Source organism: Protopterus annectens, chromosome 3.part0 (genome assembly GCF_019279795.1).
Source record: "Protopterus annectens isolate FY-2018-M chromosome 3.part0, PAN1.0, whole genome shotgun sequence".
In the NCBI taxonomy this organism is placed as follows: domain Eukaryota; kingdom Metazoa; phylum Chordata; order Ceratodontiformes; family Protopteridae; genus Protopterus; species Protopterus annectens.
The window spans coordinates 1,258,975,704-1,259,003,608 of record NC_056731.1 but is presented as its reverse complement, the minus strand read 5'-3'; positions in this window follow the sequence as shown (position 1 = coordinate 1,259,003,608).

Sequence of the window (27,905 nt, the reverse complement as noted above, 5' to 3'; positions counted from 1 at the left end):
TGCAACTTCTAAATGTCTCTGTAGCCAGACTGGTAGATATGGGCATCCTGAGACAATACAGCAATTGTTTCATGTTCAGAAACAACCATTTAATCCTTAAAGAAACAAACACAGTATGTGAAAGATGTACATACACAATTTCATTGGAGGCAAAAATCTCGCATACAAACGAGGTTGTCAGGAACACACAACATCCACCACACATAGCATTCACTACATACATAGACCAACTTATACTGAGGCAGTGAAAAGCAATCTTCTCAAACCTCAAAGACCTACTAACACTATAAATGGCAATGTATATCCTCAGCATTCTTTAAGGCACTCACAAAAAGCAGCACCAAACACCATACATACACCTACACCCAGTGGAGCTCCAAGAACAAAGCCCATAAGGCAAGCAAACACATGACCCAGGACTCTTGCCATAGGGGACTCCATTGTATGACACACAGAAGCCCCACTCACCAGACTGAAAAGGAGAAGATAACAGTTTGTTGCTTATCTGGAGCCAGAATCCACCAAGTTATGCACACATGCAAGTCACTACACCATAGGTACCAGTAGGATTCTGTCATAGTTCATATGGGTGTTAATGACCTGAGACTTACTTCCTGAAATATATGCAGAGAGACAGTGTTGAGCTCTTTAAATATGTGTTTCAGACAGGTACGTACCTTGCATTGAGCAGCATTCTACCTTCACCAAGGATGATGCCACAGAATGAACAACAGATGATTGACTAACAATTGGCTTAGTTTATGGTGTCTTTTCAGGGGGATTCAATATTTGCCATCATGGGAGGACATGGTTAACAAACTATGTTGCTTTGCCAAGGATGGTATGCACCTGTCTCCCCTACGCTTCCAAATATTGGCTAAAACTTTATCCACCCCCTTAGAGGCTTTTTTAGGAAATGCCAAGAAGACAAACCTGCTGACATAGTAAATAAAACTCAAAGAAACCTAAAGATGTCACTGCTCATTGCTGAAAACCTAAGCAGGAAACTCCACACCGTATGAGCTCCCTTTGCTATGGAGAATATAGACATCTGTGCCATTACTGAGACATGTTTGAAACTGCAGAAAGTGCTCCAGCAGTGCAAGGCTTCAATGCCTTCCACACATTCAGACCATCAGCTGCACAGACAGTGACAAAAGGTGGAGAAGTCTCAATATATACGTATTAGAAAGAAATATAACTCTAGGTTGGTTAAACAGGATGATGCCCTGAAATTTATCCATGTACAAATCATCATAGACAAAGCCCAATACCATATCCTAACAAGCTATAGGTCACGCTCTGTGTCTCTAGATTCCTGTAGCTTGGGCTACTGGAGGCACTCATCATTAAACCAAATTCCCTATTCATAGCAGACTTTAACCTTGTATAGTCTGGGAAGTATACACTGCCTTATATTTGTAGGCAAAGCAATTCCTGGCCTTTATTAACACAAATACCCTTGACCAGATAGTGTGCACACCCACCAAAGGTTAAAACATACTGGACCTTGTACTCACCAATATGGGGAAGGTCTGCACCCTCCCATGTCACATCTTCATTGGTGAGATTGGACTACAAAGCTGTCTCCTTAAAATAAAAATCAATTCAGTAATCCCAGCAAACCCTACAACAGTTAGGAACTATTCCAAATCAAACTACATCATATTAAGTGATACTTTTTCAAAATTCAATGCCCCTCCCAACCACGAATTCACAGCAAGCTATGTAGAACTGTTCACAGAGACACTGTGCAACCATCTAAATGGCCATATAGAGGCTGTTGTACTTACTAGTGGTAAGCCCAAAAACAAACTCTAAAAACAATTCACCCTGGTGGACCCCTAACCTCAACAGAGTATATAACAAAAAATAAAAAAAGTCAAGGCAAAAATCAGGAAGAGCAACAGCCATAATGATAGGAGCTCTCTAATTCAAAGAAACAGAAAACTAAGAGGGCCAATAAAGTCCAAGTCACATTACAAGGTCTAGATAGCCTCACAGGCTAAAGACAACCACAAAGCCTTCTATAGCCATGTACAAAACCTCTAAGGCAACACACATTAGTGTGCCAAACTGGTGATTGATGGTGCCACTTTCAATGAGCAGAGTGACATAGTGAATTTGCTGGCTGACAAATTCAGTTCAAATTTTACCCCCAGCTCCCATCTTTAACTCTCCCCCCATGAAATAACTACTAGCATACCTCCACAGCTATTAACAGGGAGCAGGCTCTGGTAGTGCTCGCTAAGGCTAAAAACTCAGCCTCAGTGAGACCCAACAATATCCCAGGATGACCTATCAGGACCACTTGATTTCCTTTTCAAAACAGGCTTTGTACCATGAGTATGGAGGACTGCAACTGTTATCCCCTTCACAAAGATGGACCATCAACCAACCTCAGAAACTACAGACCTATTAGTCTGAGTAGTTTAATATGTAAAGCCATGGAATGAATTATCATGGAAATCATCAGCAAAGACATTGGCAACCTTCAGACAATGGAATCAATCCAGTCTGGCTTTGTCAAGGAAGGTCATGCCTACTAAATCTGGTGGACTTCTTTGAGAAGGTCACCAAGGCAATGGATGAGGGGAAAACTGTGCATACCTATACCTGAACCTGGCTAAGGCATTTGATTTAATACCCCACTCAGGTACAGTTGACAAACTCACTGAACTGGGCATAAATCCCTGTATAATTCACTGAATTGCCAGCCGGCTCACATACAGGATTCAGGAAGTCAGGATTGGTGAGGCCACCTCCACTAAAGACCAGGGCTTCATGCTGGGACTACTCCTATTTGGCATCTATGTCTTGCAGGTAAAGGCTGATGTCAAGGGCCTTTAGCTGACCAGGTTTGCAGATGACTGCAAATTGGGAGATATCACAAATACCCCCATGACACAAATGTCTTACAAGAGAGTCTAACACAGACAAATGACTGGTGCCAAAGTCACAGATTAAAAACTCTGTGCTAAAGAATGGATTACAGAGTTTTTTGGGAAAATTGCCACCCAGGCTTATTACACCCTTGATAAGATAGCGCTAACAGTTGACCCAGTAGTCAGAGATCTGGGAACATATGTAGACAGTAATCTGGCCTTTGACCAACATATGGCCAAGGCAGTAAGAAAATCATTCTATGTTGCCCAGCTTATAAGTAAGATCATGACATCCAGGTCCAAGCAAGTCATAGTGCCACTTTATTTGGCTCTTATCAGAGCCATCAATGAGTATAATACCAGCTTCGGCATGTACCTGGCCAAACATATGCAACATTGTCCTATACGGATGACCTTAAAGCCCTATCTCTATTCTCAGTCTGTTGCAGGTTATGTGGAGGCAATCTATGCCTGGAAAAATGAACAGCATCAGAACCACTAGATCCAAAGATTTAAATTTTGCTTGTGACATAAATAAAATATGTTGGTGCGAAATATATGTGTCTCGTGCTCTGGAACAGGCTCCCCATTCATGTGAAGCAGAGTTCATCCCTAACCCTATTTAAGTTTAACCTTAACCAATGGGTGGGAAATTGGATTTTCACTATGGGTCTGGCTTCCATGTCTCTGAAAGACAGTGGCAGACAGCAATGCCCAAACTAAAATCCCCCCCATAACCTCTAGAAACTTCCTAACTAACATAGCCCCATCCTAGCCCCCCCATAACCTCTAGAAACTTCCTAACTAACATAACCCCATCCTAGTAAATGCCCACGATACATAGGAACACAAGTGAGTTGGGTTGCAGAGTTAGGCATATAAAGGCCCTGGTGTTCTTTAGCCTAGTATATGTCTATGAACCTATTACTGATAGCTAGGTACAAAGAAAAGATTATTGGTGTTGATTGTTCATTTTTAACACATATGAGAAGAAGGTTGGGGTTTTTGTTTAGATGCTTATAGAAACACATCAGGATGGATAGTAGCATCATTAACAGACAGACCTTACATACATACATGCTTACGTCTCAACAGCTAACTACAAAATGGCAGTCAGGCTGACATGTGCTCAGTATTTATACACTTGTGCAAGCCCTTGGATAGCTTCTTAAAGATACATACACACACATTGGTCTACATCCTCCCTCTTAAAAAGATTGCCCTCTGAAAAACAATATCATAGTTAGACATGCATTGCTATAGACATTAGAAACAAAACACAATGTCCATGGCCAAGTTGCTTCATATCTACTACAGGGTTTAGAGATTCGGCCATATCTCATAACAGTTGGGAGTAAATTTAGCAACAGGGACAGACTGTGGTGCACAACTCATATCAGGAACTTCTGTTTTCATTACAGGAATGGGACTATCCTTTTGCAACTTCCTCTGGAATTGGAACACCGGACAACTCACTCTGAGATAAAGAGTCTTTCTCACAGGCTATGTGCTGTGGTCTAGGGTTGGACACCTGTCTCAAATGTTTCTTATTCTGCCTAAGGATTGCTCCTTCTGATTCTACAATGTACAATCTTGGCTCTGGACCAATATTCTTCATGATACTAATCCAATCATAACCTTTGGACATTTGCATCCTTACCACTTTTCCTTCTCATAATGGATTGAGAGGTTTGCTGGTCTTATTGTAGTAGGACTTCTGGTTAGGCGATTCTTCAACAGATTGGCTTTCACTGATCTGTTGTGCTTGTCACATGGAACCAACAATTGAGTACTGATTGGTAATGTGGATCTGGTTTGTCTGAACAGAAGTCTCTGAGCAGGTGAACCAAGATGTTTATCACAAGGAACATTTCTGAGATACAAGATATTCAGGAAAACATCACTATTATCACGTTTTGACTTCTCTAGTAACTGTTTTGCACTTTGAACTGCACGTTCTGCCAAACCATTTGTCTGCGGGTACTCTGGACTACTTGTGACATGAGTAAAGTCCCATTCTTCAGCAAATCTTTTGAACTGTTGGCTTGTAAACTGCATGCCATTGTCAGAAATAACTTTATGTGGACTATCATGAATAGCAAAATGACTCCATCTTAGTAATGACAGTACTGGATGCTAGATTAAGAAGTAGGTCAGTCTCGAAACAATTTGAGTAAGAGTCTACTAACACCAAATAATGTTGACCATTCCACTCGAAGATGTCGGTGGCTGCTGTTGACCAAGGTAGTTCCAGAATCTGGGTTAGCTGAAGTGGTTCCTTCTGTTGCTGTGATTTAGTACTATTACACTGAACAAGATGAAAGTGCTCTCTCAGTGTCTTGTGACATAGAAGACCAAAATACTAGTTCCCTCACTCTTCTTTTGGTAGATTCGGTTCCTGGGTGACGACAGTGCAAGATAGTAATGTACTCTGGTTGCAAAGACTTTGGAATAATAACTTTCAGACCCTTCAGAATGATACCTTTATCAGACAAAATCTCTGTATGGAAAATAAGGTTACACTTCTTGAGGTAAACTAGATTGCTTTGACAGCCATCATTGACTGATAACGTGGTTGAGCCTCTGTGAAACTGGATCCATGGCTGTGTGACCTCTTAGCTCATCAAGACTTGTGGAAGAAAAATTTCTCACTTCCATGACTTCAAAATCAAGGTTCTCATTCTCATGCTGTTCTGTGGTATTTCTGGGTGATCTGGATAATGTGTCAGCAAGATAAAGAAGTTTGCCTTTCGTGTAGACAAGATAGCAATTGTACTTTTGCAGTCTCAGCATCATACGTTGCAGTCTGTCTGGAGCTGAATGCATTGGCTTTCTCAAGATAATAATTAGAGGATGGTGTTCTGTTTCGATCTAGATAGTTCTACCATAAACATAATCATGGAACTTTGAACATGCAAACACAATTGCCAAAAGCTCTTTCTTGATCTGGGCATACTGCATCTCAGTTTGGGTACGAGTTCTCGATGTGTAGCAACATGCTGATCCTCTTGTATAATGACTGCACCAAGACCAAATTTTGAAGCATCACAGAAAGTGTAACTGGTTTGTGAACATCATATTATTTGAGAGTTGGTGGACTAGCATTGTATGTTTCAGGACACCAAATGCTTTTTGGTGTTGCTCTAACCAAGACCGGGATACATCTTTATGTGTCAGCTCTCTGAGTAGTGCTGAAAGTTGGCTCATGTCTGGAATGACCTTGCCCAGGTAGTTGACCATGCCAAAGAAATGTTGCAGGGCTTTTACATTGTCTGGAGCTGGCATCTCGAGAATGGCTGTTTGTTTTGAAGGGTCTGGTTGTAAGCCTGTACTAGTAAATACATGACCAACATAAGTAACCTCTTGTAGCCTGAATTTGCATTTGTGTGGGATGAGCTTAAGATTCACTTGATGTGCCCTTTCTAGAACTTTTCTGAGGTTTCTGTCATGTTCTGCTTCATCACAACCTCCTGCTAGTATGTTGTCTACTATAATAGCACAAGGATACCCAGAACAAATTTGCTCCACTGCATGTTGAAAGATTTCACTTGCAAAATTTATCCCAAATAGCCTTCTCAAAAATCTGTACCTGCCAAACAGAGTACTGAAAGTAGTGAGCAATGATGAACTCTTGTCAAGCTGAATTTGTCAAAATGAACTCTTTGCATCTAAAACAGAAAAAAATAGTGTCATTTGGCATCTAGGCTGCAACTTCTTCGACTGTGCGCATTGGATGATGAGGTCTTTTTAGTGCTTTGTTCAAATCTCATGGCTCTATATATATTCTGATGTCATCTGAGGTTTTCTTATGAGCTACTACCATGGAAGATACCCATTCAGTTGGAGTTTCAGCTGGACAAATCATACCTCGGTGCACCATTTTATCTAACTTGGCTTTGACTCTGTCCTGCATGGTTATCAGAACTTTAAGTGCTGGCCTGATAACTGGACTGCCCTCTGGGGCTAAGGTCATGGAGTACAAAATTAGAAGTTTGCCTAGTTTGTCTTCGAAAAAATCTGCATAGGTAGAAAAAATGTGCTGGGCAAAATTAAAGTAGTGGTCTTTTAAGTTAACATGGTGGACTTCCTTATTAAATGAAAGCAGTCCCATTTTCAAACTGTCTCTGTGCCCTAATAATGACTGGACTTGCCTCTTAACCACATAAAATAATAAGTCGTAGTTTCTTCCAGCAGAGTAATATGAAAGCACTACTGAGCCTTTGGTCTGAATTTCTTTACCTCCATAAGCAACAAGCATCACACACTTGCCAAATCAAGCCTTTCACCATGACACACTCTAGTAAATGTTACTGCAGACATAACATTGCACTTGTAACCTGTGTCAACTTTGAGCTTTATGGGTCTGCCATTTATCAGAACAGTACAAAATACTTCATTCCTTGCCCTTAAATCTACTGAATTAACTGTTTCATGAAGGTGACAAATAAACAAAAGGTAGCGCCCAATAAACACCAAATACCTTTGCAGACAAGCAAATTTAGTCCAATAAACAATAAAATATAGCAAAGGTAAGGCTCCAGAGTCCAGGTAAAAAGTAGAAGAATACGCCAATAAATCCTTCCAGCAGCACTGACTTTATTAAAACACAAGCGCTTTCACATATAGCTTCATCAGGTGTATATACTAAAATAAAAACAAACACCTTTTAAACCATTCATTCTAATCACATGACATCAACTAATAAAAATTTTAAAGAGACACTGAAATGGTGATAAAAATGTATGTTCAGAAGTCAGATATTTTGCCTACCTATGTATAGATCTCTTACTTAATATAGGTTTAATAAGGACACAAACATTTAGGCCATGCCCATAATTCGCTCTAAATCTCACGATCCAGTTGGCTTCCATTTCTTCAGTTCTAGCTCTAATATCACCTCCCCTAATACTACAGTATGTTCTACCTATCACTACAAATTTAAATATGTGATGCTCACCTACGCTCTTAACATGTTTAGCTAAAGCATTAATATTACTACCTTTCTTTATATGATAGAGATGCTCTCTTATTCTCTCTTTTAAAGTACGATCTGTTTTGCCAATATAAAATTTATTACATACCAAACAGCTAGCTAAATAGACTACATGCCTTGTGTCACAGGTCGCATTCACTTTGATATCAAATATATATCCAGTATCAGGATGCTTAAAATATAGAGCCGTACTTATCCATTTACAAAAGTTACAGCTACCACATGGTTTTGTCCCATATATAGATTCATTACGTATTTGATTTCTACTTGTACATAGCCTTCTCTTCAAATTTTTCTTATTTTTAAATGAAAATTGAGGCTTTATTCCCACTAGGTCTCTTATTTGACTATCAGTAACAAGAATATTCCAATGCTCATTAATAATAGATGTATATTTTTTATATCAATAGTATTTGGGATACACATTTTCAGTTTATTAGGTGTCTGTTTATTAACTTTTGATCTCTCTGAAAAATAAGGTTTAGCTCTTGTCCCTCTTAATTTCCTAACTTGTGCAATATTATCAATCATCCCTTCTCCATAGCCTCTCTCTAAATGTTCCGAGGCTGTTGCTTTTATTCGTTTTTCATATTTATCATTCTTCACACTTAATCTAGAAGCTCTTAAAAGTTGGTTCTGAACTACATTTCTAAAATGTAATTGGGGTGCATGCTGTCTCTTCTTAATATTTTGTTAGCATAACATTCTTTTCTGTACGTCCTTGTAGTAATTCTATGCTGATTGTCTTTTTCTACATACATATCTAGAAAATTAATACCTTCAACTGAATAATTTAAAGTAAATTTTAGGAAGTTAGATGACCCATTAATAAATGTAACAAACTCCATTAGTTGTGTGATGGTCCCTCTCCATAAAAGAAAAAGGTCATCCACAAACCTATAAAATAATATAAAATCTTTATATGGACCTCCTAATACGTATTCCATTTCCCAGATGGACATAACTGCATTTGCATAACTATTGGAACAAGAACTCCCTATTGCAACACCATTTCTCTGCCAATAAATGGTATCACCATATACAAAATCATTATTTTCAAGCACTATATTCATTAGTATCTGAATCAATTCAATTTTCTTAGCATCAATAGTCCCATTTCTTTCCATGAATTCAATTAAGCTCTTAATATCAGCTCCATTTAGAATAACAGTAAATAAGGAAATCACATCCAATGTAACAAAAATAATATTCAAAAATAAAAAACCTTGATTTATATACTGATATAAGTCACGCAAAAATGCTTGGTATCTTTTAGAATAAAAATTGAACCATCTAATAAAACTTTAAAATTTTTTTCTAAGAAAATTGAAATTGATTCCGTGCTCCAGCCACTCCCAGCAACTACAGGCCTCATAGAATAATGGGGTTAATTATAGTAAAATATTTAACAAGTTCAGCATCTATGATACATACATCCCCCAACTGCTTGATTAGCTTTTGAATATTAATTACCATCTCTTTTATTTGTGTTGATGTACCAATCTGATAGAAATTGCTATCATTAAGCATTTCATACATCAAAACATCATAGTCAGAGCTGTCTAATAAAACAATTTGTCCACCCTTGTCTGTGGGCCTTATAACTAAATTAACTTCATTCTCTAAACATTGCAAAGCCCTAAATTCATCTTTACTTAAGTTGCACCTTTTATTTCTAGCCTTATATGTTTTCTGTTGATTGTATACTTTATAAATATCAGAAAAACATATTTGTTCAAAGGCATTAACTAGGGCTGTTTGTTTAGGCACAAATACCCTCGGTTTTCTAAAACAAAACACATGCAAGGCTTGCGTTTGCTGATACATAGACTTCAATGTCAAATTACGCGTGAACATTTTTAAATCAAAAATAATGTCTGTAATGTCCATTTCTACACTAGGTATAAATAAAAGTCCTTTTTCCAACACAGATATTTCAAAACTGGATAAAGAACATGTGGATACATTTACTACTAGTGTCTTACTTGTTGGAATGCTTTCTTGATGGTATAAGGGCTGATATTGTCCTCGTCTAACTTCCTTTTGTGTCTCGTGGTGCTCCTTCCCCTCTGCTGACTTCTCTGTCGTCCCCCTCCCCTTCTGTTTACTGATCTCTCTCTGGTGGGGAGTGGGAAGTTCAAACCAATGGTATTCAGATTTCCTAAAAAACTTTTATTGGTCTCTAATTTATCAGCCCCAAGAGGATTAGGCAAATCATCAACTACCCTGTGTACTTCAGCTGTAGTAACAAGGGTTTTTCTTCTTGCACCTAAATCAAGAGGGGCTTGTATAGTAGTGTTAATAACCTCTATTGCTGCTGTAGTATTTCCTAAATCCCGTTCATTGTAGCCATATGGCTCATCTGTCTGCCGATCCATACTAACTTCCGTTGATGTAATAGTAGGCTGTTCAGCTATAGTATTATAATTAGATGTATTACTTTTAATGACTGTTCTCTGGATTGAAACAGGTTCATGAGGCCAAGTGAAGATATTCCCTAGGGAAAAATCCTTACAGTCTTTTTGAAGTTTTCTAATATTTAATTTGTAACAATTTTCTTTTGTATAGAGATACATTGTCTATAATATCAGTCATCGGTTTCATAAGGATATCGCTAGTATATTTCTTGCAAATCTCTAAGTATTTATTCTTTACAGTTCCAAGCAGAATAGCCTCTTGTCTCTCCGCCGCCCGTATCAGCAAATTCAAATAGCTTAAACTGGTTGTTAAATTCAATTGTTGCCACTCACTTAATAAAAGTGAGTCACAGTCAGTCTGTGCAGGCAATTTAATATTCTAAGTCCCCATGGTATTAATTTCTCCGACAAACAGGCTTCCAAATGAAACTTCTCAAATTGCGTATGTTTCAGTTTACACATTTCTTTCTCTAAAGCACATAAATCACTTCTTAGAGCCATATAATCAATTTCAGATTGCTCATCATGCTCAATGGTAAAATTCTTCATAAACAGCGGATTATCTTTATCACTTACTTTAGAAATGAATTGACATTCGTCTCTGTCCATTGCGCATTGATAACTGGTGAATAATCCAACTCTATTTCTTCAATTTCAGTAGCCATAGTTCCGGTGTTATCAGGCAAATTGTAGAAAATGACAAACAAACAAAAGGTAGCGCCCAATAAACACCAAATACCTTTGCAGACAAGCAAATTTAGTCCAATAAACAATAAAATATAGCAAAGGTAAGGCTCCAGAGTCCAGGTAAAAAGTAGAAGAATACACCAATAAATCCTTCCAGCAGCACTGACTTTATTAAAACACAAATGCTTTCACATATAGCTTCATCAGGTGTATATACTAAAATAAAAACAAACACCTTTGTGTGTTGCAATGGGGAGTTCTTGTTCCAATAGTTATGCGAATGCAGTTATGTCCATCTGGGAAACTGAATACTTATTAGGAGGTCCATATAAAGATTTTATATTATTTTATAGAAGGTTTGTGTATGACCTTTTTCTTTTATGGAGAGGAACCATCACACAACTAATGGAGTTTGTTACATTTATTAATGGGTCATCTAACTTTCTAAAATTTACTTTAAATTATTCAGTTGAAGGTACTGATTTTCTAGATGTGTATGTAGAAAAAGACAATCAGCATAGAATTACTACAAGGATGTATAGAAAAGAATGTTATGTTAACAAAATATTAAGAAGAGACAGCATGCACCCCAATTACATTTTTAGAAATGTAGCTCAGAACCAACTTTTAAGAGCTTCTAGATTAAGTATGTAGAATGATGAATATGAAAAATGAATAAAAGCAACAGCCTCTGAACTTTTAGAGAGAGGCTATGGAGAAGGGATGATTGATAATAATAATGGACAAGTTAGGAAATTAAGAGGGACAAGAGCTAAACCTTATTTTTCAGAGAGATCAAAAGTTAATAAACAGACACCTGATAACAAACTGAGAATGTGTATCCCATATACTACTGATATCAAAAAATATACATCTATTATTAATGAGCATTGGAATATTCTTGTTGCTGATAGTCAAATAAGAGACCTAGTGGGAATAAAGCCTCAATTTTCATTTAAAAATAAGAAAAATTTGAAGAGAAGGCTATGTACAAGTAGAAATCAAATACGTAATGAATCTATATATGGGACAAAACCATGTGGTAGCTGTAACTTTTGTAAATGGATAAATACGGATCTATATTTTAAACATCCTGATACTGGATATATATTTGATATCAAAGTGAATGCGACCTGTGACACAATTTAGCTAGCTGTTTGGTATGTAATAAATTTTATATTGGCAAAACAGATCGTACTTTAAAAGAGAGAATAAGAGAGTATCTCTATCATATAAAGAAAGGTAGTAATATTAATGCTTTAGCTAAACATGTTAAGAGCGTAGGTGAGCATCACATATTTAAATTTGTAGTGATAGTGTTTGTTTCAGTGTCTCTTTAAAATTTTAATTAGTTGATGTCATGTGATTAGAATGAATGGTTTAAAAGGTGTTTGTTTTTATTTTAGTATATACACCCGATGAAGCTATATGTGAAAGCGCTTGTGTTTTAATAAAGTCAGTGCTGCTGGAAGGATTTATTGGTGTATTCTTCTACTTTTTACCTGGACTCTGGAGCCTTACCTTTGCTATATTTTATTGTTTCACGAAGGACTGACACATCATCTACATAAAAAATGGGGTTGCTACTGTCTAATCGATCAACTCATTTCTTAAAATGTTCCATTTTGATAAAAGAATGTGAGCCTTTTGATTTGCAAAATCTTTTGAAATTATTCCATTTATTGCATTTGTGGCATTGTTGACCAAAAGCTAGACATTTATCCCTTTTAGATTCATGTTTTCTACCACAATTATGACAGTTGGCAATGAAACTGGTTGGGGGCCCATGCTTTGAGGTTTGCTGACTCACTCTTATGTGTCACTGAGACTGTTCAAACTCTGGAATTTGCTAGAAATTTCTGGCGTTTACCAGTGAGTGCTGCAGGGTTTACAGTTACTGCCATGTGTTTGGACCAGTTTCTTTTAACCATGTGCTTTATGCTAGCAACATGAGCTTTAACAGTGTGCTTTCTAGAGCTATTCTCATTTGTAAGCATATTTGTGTGCTTTTTTGTGAGCTCGTATATCTGACAAATCTCAATGACCTTATTCAAAATTAAATCAAAGTCACAAAGCAAAATCTTTCTCACAGCATCATCTTTTATACCACATGCAATTCTGTCTTTTAACAAGTCATCCCTTAAGTCACCAAATCTGTACGTTTTAGCTTTATTTCTCAGGTCAGTTATGTATGCTGCAAAAGTTTCATCAGGCTTTTCTTCTCTTGTGTAAAATAAGTGCCTTTCCATTGTAACATTTGTCTGGGGGCTACTAATTTCTCTAAATTTATGTTTTAAGCACTCTGGGTCCTCTCTTGACTCAGCCAGTACAACAGTATGATGGTTTTCCCTCTCTCCTGTATAAGATAGCAGATGCATATACAAATGAGCATTCCCTTTCTATGGCTTCTGATCCAGCTAAGTTAAGTAGAATAAATGCCTTTGTACAGTCATCTTTATCAGAAAATACAGCCTGTATGAAAATGTCATACCCTTGCTCAGACACTCTGCAGTTCTCAGCAATATTACTGTCAAACACAAGTGCACTGCATTTCCGAAATCCATCTGCCATGCCCACAAAGTATACATAAACACACTGAAAATATGGCCCTTGTAATTATGTATGAACAAACAGTTCTGTTAGCTTGCAATAACATTCAAATGCAAAATAAACTCTTTGAAATATTTTACTTTGAAAAATATGCTCTATAATGGCTGTATTCTGTGAAATATGCCTTGTAATGGCTGTACTTTGTGAAATAGCTTTACTGTAACACTGAACAAACATGCAAACACTTTATACATTTCTGATAACTTGAATATCTTTGCTGAATATAAAAATATGGATTAGCAAAGCATATATTGAAAAATGTGGTCGCTTCCCCTTATTTTATTAATTTTATGCAATTTGGACTTTAGTTCAAACATTTTCCATAGTAATTTGAATATTTTTATCAATATCGTACATACTGGTTTATGCGTATATCATTTAAAATGTTCTTTATGCCTCATTTAATATTTTACGAAAAAGAAATAGTGCTGGAAGTTTTAATATCTGAAAGTCATTTCCGACCTGTTTTGCGAAGTTTGCACATTTTAGGGATGATCCACTACTGCATATTCTTCCAGCTCTAAGCAAGTGCCTTTAGTCATTTTAGCCATGCCACCTCTAACTTCATGCACTTTGGATATGGCAGTTCTGACTTCATGCCCTTTAGACATGTCGTTTTGGCACCATGTCGCTCGTTCATCTCTAACACATATAATAAGAAGGAAGGGATTTTTGTTTAGATGCTTTAATACATAGAAACACATAAGGATGGATAGTAGCATCATTAAATACGCACAAACTAGTTAACAGACAGACCTTACATACATACATGCTTACATCTCAACAGCTAACTACAAAATGGCAGTCAAGCTCGCAAGTGCTCAGTATTTATACACATGGGCAAGCCCTTGGATAGCTTCTTAAAGGTATATACACACACGATGATCTACAATTGGATTTAACAATTGGCAAAATAATTGTTGTCATTCAGAGGGTTCCAGTATGTGTCAGTATGGAACTATATGCCTGACAGTCATATTTGTTTTGCAGAGGATGGTTTGTGCCTCTCATTCAAAGGGCTCCTCATACTGGCAAACACCCATGCTGTCTCCATAGTGCCTTTGTTAGGCAAAGATCAGTTAATGAATGTTCCAATGTAACAAACATAATTATATAACTATTAAAACAAGATCAAATTAAGGTGGCTCTACTGAACGCCAGAAGTTTAAAGAGCAAGCTTCCTGACCTTGAAGTATTCTTTAATTTGGAAGTTATTCATATATATATATATATATATATATATATATATATATGTAATCACAGAACCATGGTTTAAATGCCCAGACCATGCTCCCACCATGCCACACATTACACCTAACAAGCCTTCAGATCCTATGGCAACTGTACTCATGTGCCCATAATGTCAGCAAGCATATAATTTCTAAGCATATTCCCAGAGACCTACAAATTGAACATAGTGAACTCCAAATCACTCTAAACAAAATCAACTACAAGCTTATAGACTGTTGCAGGACACCTTCCTTGACCCAATAAGTTCTTACCAGGTTTCTAAATGTTAGGGATGAACTTTTCATCAGTAAAAACTCCATTATTAGGAATTTCCAGTGTGGCTGCCCACTGAATGACAGCTTAATTTCAGCTCTGTAATTGTGAAATCAGAAACTCAGAACAGAAAGATAGTGAAATTGTATTTTTGGATACATTTCAGCAGTTGACTAGTACATGCACTACCTGGATGCCAGCTAAGAAGCAATTTAGAGAACCTTAAGGAAAATCAACCATGAAAGGTAAGGAGAAAACACTGATTGGGAAGAATTCTGCAGCTGTTCAGCAAAAACCAGTTCAAGCTCCAGATTTGGTACAAGACATTACTTCCAGTAATCTAGAGGAAAAAAATAAGTCAAATGTGCTCAGAGCTAATTAAAATAAACAAAATACTGAAGATGCATATAAATTCAAATAACAAAAGGCTGTGAAAATGGAAGAAGCTTTAAACAGTTATTCAGATGCACTGATAAAACTGCAACAATCAGAGGCACTGATAGAACTGCACCAATCAGAGGCTGAAATGAAAAGGCTGTCTGAACATGAAACTGCTCAGAGGACAAAGGGAAAACCTGAGATTTGCTGCTGTACCAGAAAAACTGGAAGGAACAGAATGTATTAATTTTATGAAAGCACAAATAAGAAATTAGACTGGTATTCCACAGCAGGAGTTGTTAAATAAAAGGGAACATTGTGTGTATGCTCCAAACCTGGTCATAAGAAAGCAGTCAAGACCTGCATTAGTAAAGATACAATCCTACCAACAGAAATAGTTGATTCTGACAAAGCCGTGGCAGAAGGGCAAAGTATTAAAAGCAGGAGGCAGTAGAGTGTTTGTAGAAAATGATTACTCACTGTACTCCAGGCAGAAGAGGAGCAAATTTATTCCAGCAATCATGTCAAGAGGCAGGTGTGAGATTCAAGCTACCATATCTAGCTACATTCAGAATATTTTTTTCCTGGAGCATCTGTCATTTTTTTGATGTAGAACAGGCTAAGGAGGAAATACAAACGTTTGCCCAATAAAAAGTGAGCTTTTAAACAGAAGGGGACTCTGTTTCTTATTCTTCTCATAACAAAGCTCATAGAGTGACTTTGCCAGTGAAACCTTTCCCAGTGTTCCAAAGAAAAATGCTTCAGAGACAAAGAAAAGAACAAGAGTTGACTAGAAGAATTGTGAGTATGTTGGAAATGTATAAGAGACTGGAGTTGGTAGATGGGGATCAACAGGAAGAAAACCAGCACCTTGGAAATTATGGATAAATCTGGGATTACAAAGCATCAATCACATTTGTAAAATATGGCTGCGGAACAAAAACTGGAAATTTTTTTGACTTTGTTAAACTTGTAGGTAACTCCAAAGCATTCACCATACTTCATGTCATTAATGTTTGGGAGAACATTAAAGGGAAGGGAAGAGGAGGGAAAGACATAACTATAAGTAAAACAGTTTTTGTTCTTAACAGTATTTTTATGAAACATTCCATTGCATAAACTGCATGCTATATAGTAAAGCATTTTCAGTTATTTGTGTGTTTTACAAGGATGCTAAAGCAAACAGGTGCCTATTTTTCTTTTCCTATATTTATTCTTTTTAATTTGAAAGGAAATGTAGGCATTACAATGTAAAAAGAGAAGAATGCCTGGAAAAGAGCATGTTTTAGATAATAGGCTGTAATCATGTATTATTGAGATATGGGATGAGATGTAAAAGTATACAGATCATTATATAAATAGAGATGACATGCTTTTTCTTAGTTTTGCAACAGGAAATGACAGGACTAAGGCCCTTGACTTAATTTAAAAATAGGTTTTATATGGAAGCAAGTAAATAAGGGAACACAGAATATAATGGAAAGTTTTCCTTTAGCAAATACTGTAAATGTTCACAGTGTAACATGAGAAGCTTGCAGATGACATCAACTATGTATCTGCTTCTTATGTTTCTATGGGGACTAGCTGATAAAAGGGTAAGACTTTTTAAGGCTAAAAGTTAATGTTTCCTGAAAGCAAGTAGTTTTGTACATTTGGGAAATGAATAAAGACAAATAAGACAAAAACAAACAGCAGTTAGTGTAAGTAGAAGCACAGACAGTACCATGCATCTTAGCATGGATAACCTTAATTGTAGGTTGATTAAAGTATTTGCGTCTAGCTGTTAATATGGGACAATTGTTCTTATTAGGAGGGTTAAATTTCATTATTTGAAGATTTACATAGTTTTGTGTGTTAGTAGTAACTTAATAGGTCATGGGGTTATTCTTGAGTATTTTTGTTTGAGGGTCTTCCTTAAAATAAAAAGTCTTGTATGATGTGGCATAGGTTCAAAAGACATGGCAAGAAACAACTGTATAACAGATCAACCTACCAAACATTAGTGCATGCATGTAACACAAAAACTGAAAATAGACATTTTAAAAAAGATGTTATACACAATAGGCAGGGGCAATAACTTCTTATCATGTTGGCAACACTTCCCATATTATCTTGGAACATGAGTGGTCTCACAGGTATATATAAAAAAGAAAGAGTAGTAAACTGTATTAAGAAATACATAGTGCAAATTGCTATGCTACAGGAGACACATTTGGAAAGAAATGAGCATGTGAATTTGCTAAATTATTTCAGGGTGGTTATTCAGTGGAATATCTGGGACAAAGGAAAAGGGGAGTGCTTATATTAATTGGTAGTGAAGATCTAATAGTCATAGAAGAGGGAAAAGATAATAATGCTTAGTTTGTGGAAGTAAGGGACTACTGGCAAGGGAGGAGGATTACACTGGCATGCATTTATGTTCCAATTAAAACTGCTACAATGGAGCTTATGAAACTTATAAGTGGGGACTGGAATTTGATTTGCAAGAGTGTGGATATATCTGAGGGGGGCTAAAAGGGAACATATAACAAAATAAGGTAGATTTTTGAAGAAATTTAAGAACACATTTGGTATAGAAGATGTGAATTCAGTAGTAGGAACTCAGTGAGTATTTACATATTATTCCCAGATTTACAACTGGGCTAAGCTAGACAGAAATGTGTGCATTTAACTCATTCTTTCCATTGGAGCTCTGGATGTTTGCACCACAGCTTCCAGTGGGTGAAGCCTAAGCTTTGTGATAAAATCAAATTATGTCCTGACATTTCAAATTAATGATGATGTGTGTTGAAACATAGGAGTTTCTAAAGAAGTGTAAATTGTAAATTCATCAGCACAAACTATTTTTATAGTGGTAGTATTCTTTAGGTATAGGTTTTAAACTGGATTTTATTAGTCACAGTAAACATAACAACTATTAAATTTGTAATATTGTGTAAACAACTTATAATATCTCAGTAACCACTCATGTTACACACATATACCCAGAATTTAATAAACTCCATGTGAGCACTGTGTAGAGCCTACACAGAATGTATCTATGTGCACGGCCGTGGTTCTCCCTCAGCAGCATGCCATGCATATTAATGATGGCATGCTGCTGAGGGACAGCATAGAAACAGGGATATTGGATCAGTGTAGGGAGATATGTAGAGGCTACTTCTGGTTGTGGATGCCTGGTCAGATGTTATGTATAGGGTGAGGCTCCCTGTAATGCACCTCACTACTGTTGAAATGCTGTGAATTGTGTTAAATGTGTAATACATAAGTTATATGATTTTATTTTACCTTTTTTTAAATTATTTTTCAGCATGTTTGCATGGCATGGTGTGGCATGAAGTGCAGCAATATAACGGATGTAGTCAATTATCATAATTAATTATTTTAGTTTCTGTTGTAATTTTTTTGTGCAATTGCTATTTGCGCTGTGTGGCACAGACTGCTGCAGAGCTGAACATCACTCATACATACATAGCTGACAGCTGCCAGACATATAAAAATAGAAACTGAATGTAATTAATTATTTATTTATAGGTTTGTTTATGCATGTTTGAGTGGTGCAACGCAATGCTCAGCAACACTAATAGGTAGCCTAGTAGTATATATGAAGTTATACTAGCTTTAATAATATCCAAGTAGCTAAATGGATAGAGTTATGTCCTTATGTGGAGTAGGTCCTGGGTTCGAGTCCATAGCAGGCAGAACATGTTTGTAATTTAATGTGCACTTTTTGTTTAATTTAATAAAATTGTGAAATATGGCACTGCTGTGCTCTGCTAAACTTTGCTGAACCATGCTAAGCACTGCATAAACATACTAACAGCTACCAATGCTTGCACAGTGCTAAGCTCAACTAAAACCATGGTTGTGTGAGTTTTTGTGCTGCTCAACTCTGCTTAGCTGGTTTGAGTGCTGCTAAGTGACACTGCACCTTTTTTAATGTTTCTCAATGATGTGTAAGGGCAGGAAAACAGCCTATATTAAGCACAATAGGCTGGAATTCTGCACCATTCATTGAAATTCAATCGACTGCTACATCAGGTGGTGCTGGTGAAGGCGCACGCTTTCGAGTGCAGAAGTGGGGTATTCAGGAGTCCAGGGTCATGGTGGGTTCCTGGTAAAAATGCTGCAGAGTGGTTTCCAGGGCTTGAAGTGTAAGGCAGAGGCCTGAGACCAGTTGGCTCACCAGTGTTACTGGCAGACCCCATACAGGTAAGCATTGTCATCACCATTATGATGACCTGAAAAGGAGAAAGAGGGGGAATCTTGGACACCTGGGTCCAAGAAGCTAGAGCAGGGAATGCCCCACAAATATACAAGCTGAATGTCTACAGAACTGATATGCGTAATGGTGTGCTTCTTTCCCAACAGCTGCAACTGAGAAGGCTTGGAATTTCATGTCCCATGCTGGGCACCTGGCCAGGTTGCACTGTGAGTGTAGAAAGTATAGATGTATTATGCTAACTGTAGTGTAATAATCAAGAAAGAGTAAAGCATTTACTGCAATAAAGTATATAGAAGAACAACAGTAGTGCAGCAGATGGGCACATACAATTGTAGTGCAATAAATAGGCAATTAGAGCTGTAGTGCAATAAATGAACAATAACAACTGTATTGCAATAAACAATACTAATACCAGTAAGCAGAATGGTGTGCAGCAGGATTGTGTTGTCATAACCATTGCAGTAGAGCTGTATGCATTGATTGCCTATGGTAAGGTTGTAGTCAACTATATCACTGTATAGCTGTAGAATGCAAAACTAATGGCCTGCATACTGTATTGCTTAACTCATAGTACTATTCAACTAGGCTTAATATATCAAGTATGAAACAAACTATTTTAGATTGGATTCTTATAAACAATATGAACATCACCTACAAAGTCGGGACTATGCCTGATGACCTCAGTGATCATTGCCTAACTTACATTACAAGGGAGAAGACGGACTATCTCCATCTCCCTAATATAAGAAAAATACGGTCCACTAAACACTTTAAAATCGACCTATTTCAAAATGAACTCAGAGCTTGCAACTGGAACCCCTTAAAACTCTTCCACTTAATGAAGCAGTATCATTCTTTAATTCTACTTTCCTTTCTATTTTGGATATACATGCTCCTGAGCGTACTATTAGAATGAAATCTAAAACAGCCCCTTGGCTCTCAAATGAAACCAAAAAACTAATCCTCTCCAAAAATAAGGCTTGGAACAAATGGAGGTCCCATAGAATTAACTCTGACTTGCTTCACTTTCGCCATCTTAGAAATCTTACCAAAAGGCTATACTCTCCGACAAAAGAAAATTCTACTATGAACTACAAGAAACCAACTTAAATAAACCCAAACAGTTTTGGTCCTCAATCAATAGACTCCTTTCACCAGGAACAGCTAAAACTCCCTCCCCACTAAATGCTGACCCAGACACGCCTCTCCAAACTGCAAACGCTTTTAATTCATTCTTTACTGAAACTATTCAAACTCTCGCTAGACAACTAAACAATAATAACTTCTATCCTCCAAATAATCCAGTAAACTCTTCTTACAACTTCACTCTACAACCTATCCCTACCTCTTTCATCTATAAACTTATTCACAAACTAAAACCTTGTACCCCCTCTGCTGACAAACTCCCTTCCCTTTTTCTTCAAAAGGCAGCCAAAGAAATAGCTTACCCAATTACTATACTCATAAACAGGACCATCCAAGAAGGTACCATCCCTGATATTTGGAAAATCTCTCATATTATCCCACTACACAAAGGCGGTGACTCTATTGACTACTCCAACTTTAGACCTATTGCTCTTCTTTCTCCTTTAGCAAAAATTATGGAGAAATGTATTCATCAGCAACTTCTACAGTACTTCTCTCTTCACAATATTATAGCTAACTGTCAACATGGCTTTAGACCTCACCATAGCACCACCACTGCCCTCCTTTCCTTTGTAGATACCATTAACAACAATCGCAACAATAATCTTGTCTCTTCTGGCCTATTCATTGACCTCTCCAAAGCTTTTGACATGGTCAACCACTCTTCTTTAATTAGTATTCTTGAATCACTCTCATTTGATAGCCTTGCCATCAAATGGTTTACATCATACCTCAGTAACAGACAACAAGCCATTCTTTGGGAAAACCACATCTCCTCCTTACTGCCCATTACTATTGGAGTCCTCAGGGCTCCATTCTTGGTCCTCTCCTCTTCTCCTCTACATAAATGATCTCCACTCTGTAATTCCTCAAGCTACCTGCATTCAATATGCTGATGATTCCACCATCATTTGCTCAGCATCCTCCTCTCCAGATCTCAACTCACTAACTCAAACTATGTTCAACACAGTAGAAACATGGTTCTCTAGACGGTACCTACTTCTCAACGCTAAAAACAAACTTCTCCTCTTTACCCCCACCACTCGCACCCCTCCACTAAACTTCACCATCTCTTCAAACAACAACACTGTTATCTCTCCTGATACTACAACTAAACTGCTAGGAATAACCATTGATAACAATCTCTCATTTGACCAACATATAAACAATACTATCAAATCAGTTAACAGAAAAATAGGGTCTTTATACCGCATTAAACCATTTCTTACCCCTTCTACAAGAGCTACTATTGCTCACACCCATCTTATATCTACTCTCTTTTACGCCTATCCTATCTTCACCAACCTCAAGAAAACTAACCTAAACAAACTAGCAACCTGCTACAATAACATTGCCCGCTTCGCCACTAGTAAACCTTTTAGAACCCATCACTGCCTTAATCTGAAACACTTAGGCTGGCTGGAACTACAAAACTATCTCACTATCTCACAACTCACAATTGCCCACAAACTACTGTACCAACCTAATAACACTCCTATTCTATCACAACTTATACTCCGATAACAATCTCACCTCTCTTCGTTCCTGTAAACTTATGACCAAACCCATAAAGGCCCATAACGTAGCTGGTGACTCCTTTTCACAAACACTGTTGGCAGGGCATGGAATTTGCTGCCTAAAGACTTAACTTTAATCTCATCCCTACCTCTCTTCAAAAAACAAATCAAACTGTACTTCCATAACCACTGGCTTTGTTCCTGTACTACTCCAGGGTAACTTCCCTCACCCCACCCACTCTGTACCTTTAACCCTTCTGTTTGCTTAATATTTAGCATCTACCCTACTTCTTCACCCCTGCTGTCCTACTATGCTCCCTCACCTCCTCTTGACTGTCTTCCTTCTTTTACTCTCTCATTCCTGACTCCTGTCCCATCACTATTATTTATCTCACTTTCTCCTTCTACTTCTACCCCTCTGAGCTTAAACCATTATTCTCTATGGCAAATGCTATATTGCACATCCTTTTATGTACTAGGTAAAATTATTATGAATCTGATCGAACTTATGTATGATCTCTAACTGTTTGAGTTCCAGAATGTATGTTGATTTTATTAACAAGTTGATGTTTATTTCTATTTTATTGTATGTTTTTATTAACAAGTCTGTTCATTCATGTTTTGTGTGGAGCTTTTCTCCCCGGGCCTCTACTGAAAATGGACATATATCCAGCTAGACTAGCCCGGTCAACAAATGTAAAATAAATAAATAAAATAAATAAATATTCAAGGCTGCCTCCAGGCCAATATTGGTCACATAATGCTCTCTGTTCCTCCTACTTTAGGTAATAAAGGCATATGTGTGAGGTAGCCCACTCACAGATATTTCAAAGCAATACCTATAAAAAGTGTTTGCCAGCATTGTTGATTCTAAAATAAAGCTGTATTAATATGTGCAGTATGGTTGTACTTCATGCATGTGTGTTCTACAGTCACTGCAGTCAATTATAACACTGTAATAGCTCTGAAATGGAAGAAGAATGTCCTGTAACGTGTATTGCTCAGCTCAGAGTATGGTTCCAGGTTATCTCTAGGCCAGTATCAGCAACTCAGTAGTCAGCAGTGACTCAGTACTGCAGTCTGTTAAATGCCTTGTGCACAGTACATTTTTCCACATACAGTTCTGGGTTCAAATCCTGAGGTATGTAGCACAAGATTTTCAGTATCAGTCATGTAATGCTCACATTTTCTCTCTCCCCAGGAACAAAAGGTATATGGGTGAGGTAGCCCATATTATGAGCAGATATTGTGTTTAGATTTCACAGAATTTTAAAATCAATAGCAAGAAATTGTTCATCACCATTGTTGATTCATAAATAAATCGGTTTATTTGCAGTATGGCTGCATTCCTTACATGTCTGTAAGCTGCAGTCAGTTATTGCATTATTTGCAGATGTCCCCTGCAGTCACAGCTATTGGATTCTATCCCCAGGCCTCCCAACTAAACCATGACGGCTGTCTAGTTTAGGTACTGTACACAAACATACCTCTCAAATGTTATGATTTCTCGTAATGTAACTAAAACTGCCTAATCAGTCTGTCACAGGATTGCAATGTATTACCAAATCCACTTACAGAACATCTTGGTAGTTATATAAGTCCACATTATGTGAAACTGTTCTCTGTAGTTGTGTACCTGCATATGTCATTGCTTGGCCCATACTAACCCATGTAAACAGCTTGAGAGGTATGTACATGCTACATCAGCTATAGGAGAATTGTAGTCACTGTGCCAAAAGTGACATGACACACCTGTAGAGTATTTATTATCAGTGTCTTCAGGGATATAATCTGCAATGCCACTAATGGAATGTTTTTCTCTCTCTCGCTCCACCCCTTATCTTCATTTATTTACTATTGTCATTTATTATTATGATTTAATATTAACATATGTTGTTAAACTAACTGTATTTTTTGCAAAATATAATGTAATATTGTTATGTGTTATTATGATTCACTATTAACATACATTTTTAAAGTATTTTGTTCAATTCTCAGCTGGAGCACCTTCTGTGTGGAATCTGTATGTCCTCCCCGTGGTCGAGTGACATTAAAGACATGCAGGTAGGTGCGAGCGTGAATGGGCATGCCTTCGTTGAAGGTTGGACATCCGGCCAGCAACTTGGCACAGTAAAATCCACTGCCAATCATGAGCGGACCGGAGTTCTGCTGTGGCGACCCCTAATCGGGAAAAGCCGAAAGACTATTTTTTAAGTATTAAGTTGCCCTTATGGCTTACTTCTTACTGGCATGCTGTTACCATACTGACTGTTCTGTTCTTTACTGTTGTGTTACACATACTATATATTCATTTATATTTGTATGAATTAAAATGATGTTCCATTCTGTTAATACTAACAATGGTTTGGTTCATACCTCTCAACCGTACCGAATTTGATTTCCAAATAATGGGGTGCCATGATTTCTGAGTGGCACCCCTAATTTTCTTAAAATTTTTTTTTTTCTGTTTTTTTTTTTTTTTTTTAGGACTGACGTCATCGCATGGAGGCCTGCGTGGTAACATCAGCTTCATGATCAGCCTGCCAGCCTGTCGGAATATGTCTGGGCTTGAGGGGGTGTGTATTAATGCCGTGGGATTTGATCATTTTGTTTGTTTGATGTAAGTTATTTTAATGATTTAAAGTTATGAACTTTAGAACTTTCTTCTGTAATGGTAAATAAGTCAGAGATCAGTCAAGTTCTCTATAATAAAACATAGTTGATTGAGGAGTTAGGAAAGACAATCTTGTGTTTCACTAAGAGAACGCAGTCTGACAGGAGGTGCCGAGTTTGGTGAACACCAGAATTATATTAACTGGTATCAGATTAAGGATAGCTTACTTATTGCAGAGTGAATGTTTTACAATGCTGTCGATTGTTATCTATAAACTTCATTTCCCAGTTGTCCTGATTTTGCCTCAAATTTTGGGCTGTTCCTCATAATATTGGTGTTTTTCTAACAAGTTGAGGATTGCCATAACTAAATAATAGCACGTGTCTGAGTTTTAGACCATGTATTTTAGAAAATGCATCCTAATGCAAGCAACTGCTATTCTGCCAACGTTGTAAATTTTAGGAAGTAGTAACTATATTTTAAATGTGTTCTTGATTTCAGGCCTTTGATTTGAGGCTCCCCTATTAGCTCTGTTATAAACATTTTACAAAGTAATCCAACGAGCCTTTGTAAATTAACGAGCGGTGTTGAAAAGGCTAGTATGATGTTGGTATTGTTTGCTTTTTTATGCTTGGAGTACTGTGACTGTTTACAATAGACATAGGGATTGTTCTTATGTAGCTGAGGCTTTCAAGTGTGAAATGGGATGGATGAAGGGCAGTAAAGCACAGAGTGGCCATGAGTTAAGTAATTGTACCATTTTGGAAGGTACTGAAAATATTCTATAGCCATGTTTTTTTTCACAAACAGAATATATAGCTCTTTCTATTTTGAGGTTACATAGAGTATGTCAACAAGTTATACTGTCATCTCAGCCTTGCTTTTATTTTAAGTGCCAAAAATAGAAACAGGGCTCTTTAAATTAATGGTAGCGGTATGCAGGAGCATGAGCAATGTCATCTAAGATAGGCATGTGCTGGAGAACAATAGGTGGGAAAGGGGGATACAACTGCATTTAAATTAGGGATAGAAAAACGAGTACTGTATCTATTTTCTGGAGGAGTTTAACATTTTTCGGCTTGCTTTTATAGCATGGGAGTGCTATTAGAAAGAATGATGCTTGAGTCATAAATATAGTAAGGCATAGCAAAACACCTTACACTGGCAGACACACTTTTTAACCGAAAAAATGCTATGTTTCTAAATGTGTTATTGATTTATTTTTTTGTTTTCAGTGAGTTTGAAAAGGCAGGAAATAATGGCTGCGTTGTCTCAAAAAAAAAAAAAAAAATACAAGATTAAAAATACAAGCTGAATCCTTCAAAGAATTTTACTGGATTAGGTCATAGAGAAGGAAATTTACCCTGTCTTTCTGAATAAGTCTCTCTCCACTGCCCTTTTAGCATGTCTCATTGCATCTGTAGTAGCATTTGATGCCAAACCTATGCCTTAGATTAAACAGACCCTTATGTCCAGCAGCAGTGCTTCTATGTTATTTTGCTGTTTCTGTTAAGCAGCAGCTCATACCTCTCAACTGTCCATTGATTTTTGCAGAATGTCCAGATTTTTGGCTTATATGTTTGGTCCGTTCCTCATAAAATTTGTAGTTTTCTGTTAAATCACTGCAGATTGAAGTCATTAAATGATGACAGACATTTGAGTTTCAGTCATCATATTCTTCAGAATATACATGCTAATGAAAACTCTGGTATTCTAACAACTTTCAAAGAGCAGTACTTAAAACCTGTCCCTGTTTTTGGTCCTTTGTCCCCCTGTTTGTGTTTTTGCCCAGATTTCTTGTGTCAAGAGTGTGAGGTATGTTAACATTTATTATACAATGACTTAGCAAACCAACAAATTTAAACAGCAGTGTATCAGATTGCCATGCAAAAGCTGAGGTCACCAAGATGATATTCAAGTTTAGTTTGCATTAGGAATTAAGGAGAAACTGATCAAAACCAAGCCTGGGGAAAATGTTTCCTTTTGGTGCTTATGCATATTTGAAACTACTGGAGATGGATCACTGGGGGACATGTTTCCTTTTGGTGCTTATACATACTTGAAACTACTTAAGGGAATTAAGCTTTTTGCTAGGGGTCTGTTTCTCATAAAATTGTAGTTTTCTGGCAGATCACTGGCAGTGGCAGATCTTTGAGGACTGAAGTCAGAAAATAATGGCAGGCAGTAGACATTACATTTGAGTTTCAGACTTCTTCCTTCAGAGAATTCATGCTATGCTATGCAAAATCTGTTATTCTGTCCACAGGCACAGTCTAAGTTTTGAAGAGCAATATATAAACAGTGTCACTAACTATTTCTGTGCCTTTGTTTTGTCCCCCATTATTTATGAATTTGTCTAGATTTCTTGCTCTAATAGATTGAGAGGTATGGCCATAATATCTGCAGTCATATAACTAAATAATTAATTCTGTGGAGCTGTATCTGTGGCTTCTGGCTTCTGCTGATTTTAATTTCAGTTTATCCATTACTGACTTTTGATGCAATGCATACTTGTGTATCTCATATCTCACAGGCTATCATGGGGTGCTGGTTGGCGATTATTATTTATTTATTTATTTATTTGCAGTTTGTTTACCAGGGTGGTCCATTGGGCCTTGAGGATCCCATTTTCAATGGAGTCCTGGGGAGAAAAGCTCCAAAGATACAACTAGTTATAATAACAGTATTACAAAAAATACAACTAGTTATAATAACAGTATTACAAAAAATAATTCTAAGTTACACAGAGTACTAAGAAGACATAACTGTGAATCTACTAGATACTGATGCAGAGGTTAAGGGAATTTAGAAAATAAAATGTCAGAGTAGATAAAGTATCAGAGTTTTAACAATGATCAATAACAGGATAGATACAGTATCCCAGTGTCAAATGTCAGAGTAGATAAGTATCACAATTGTAGCAATAGTCA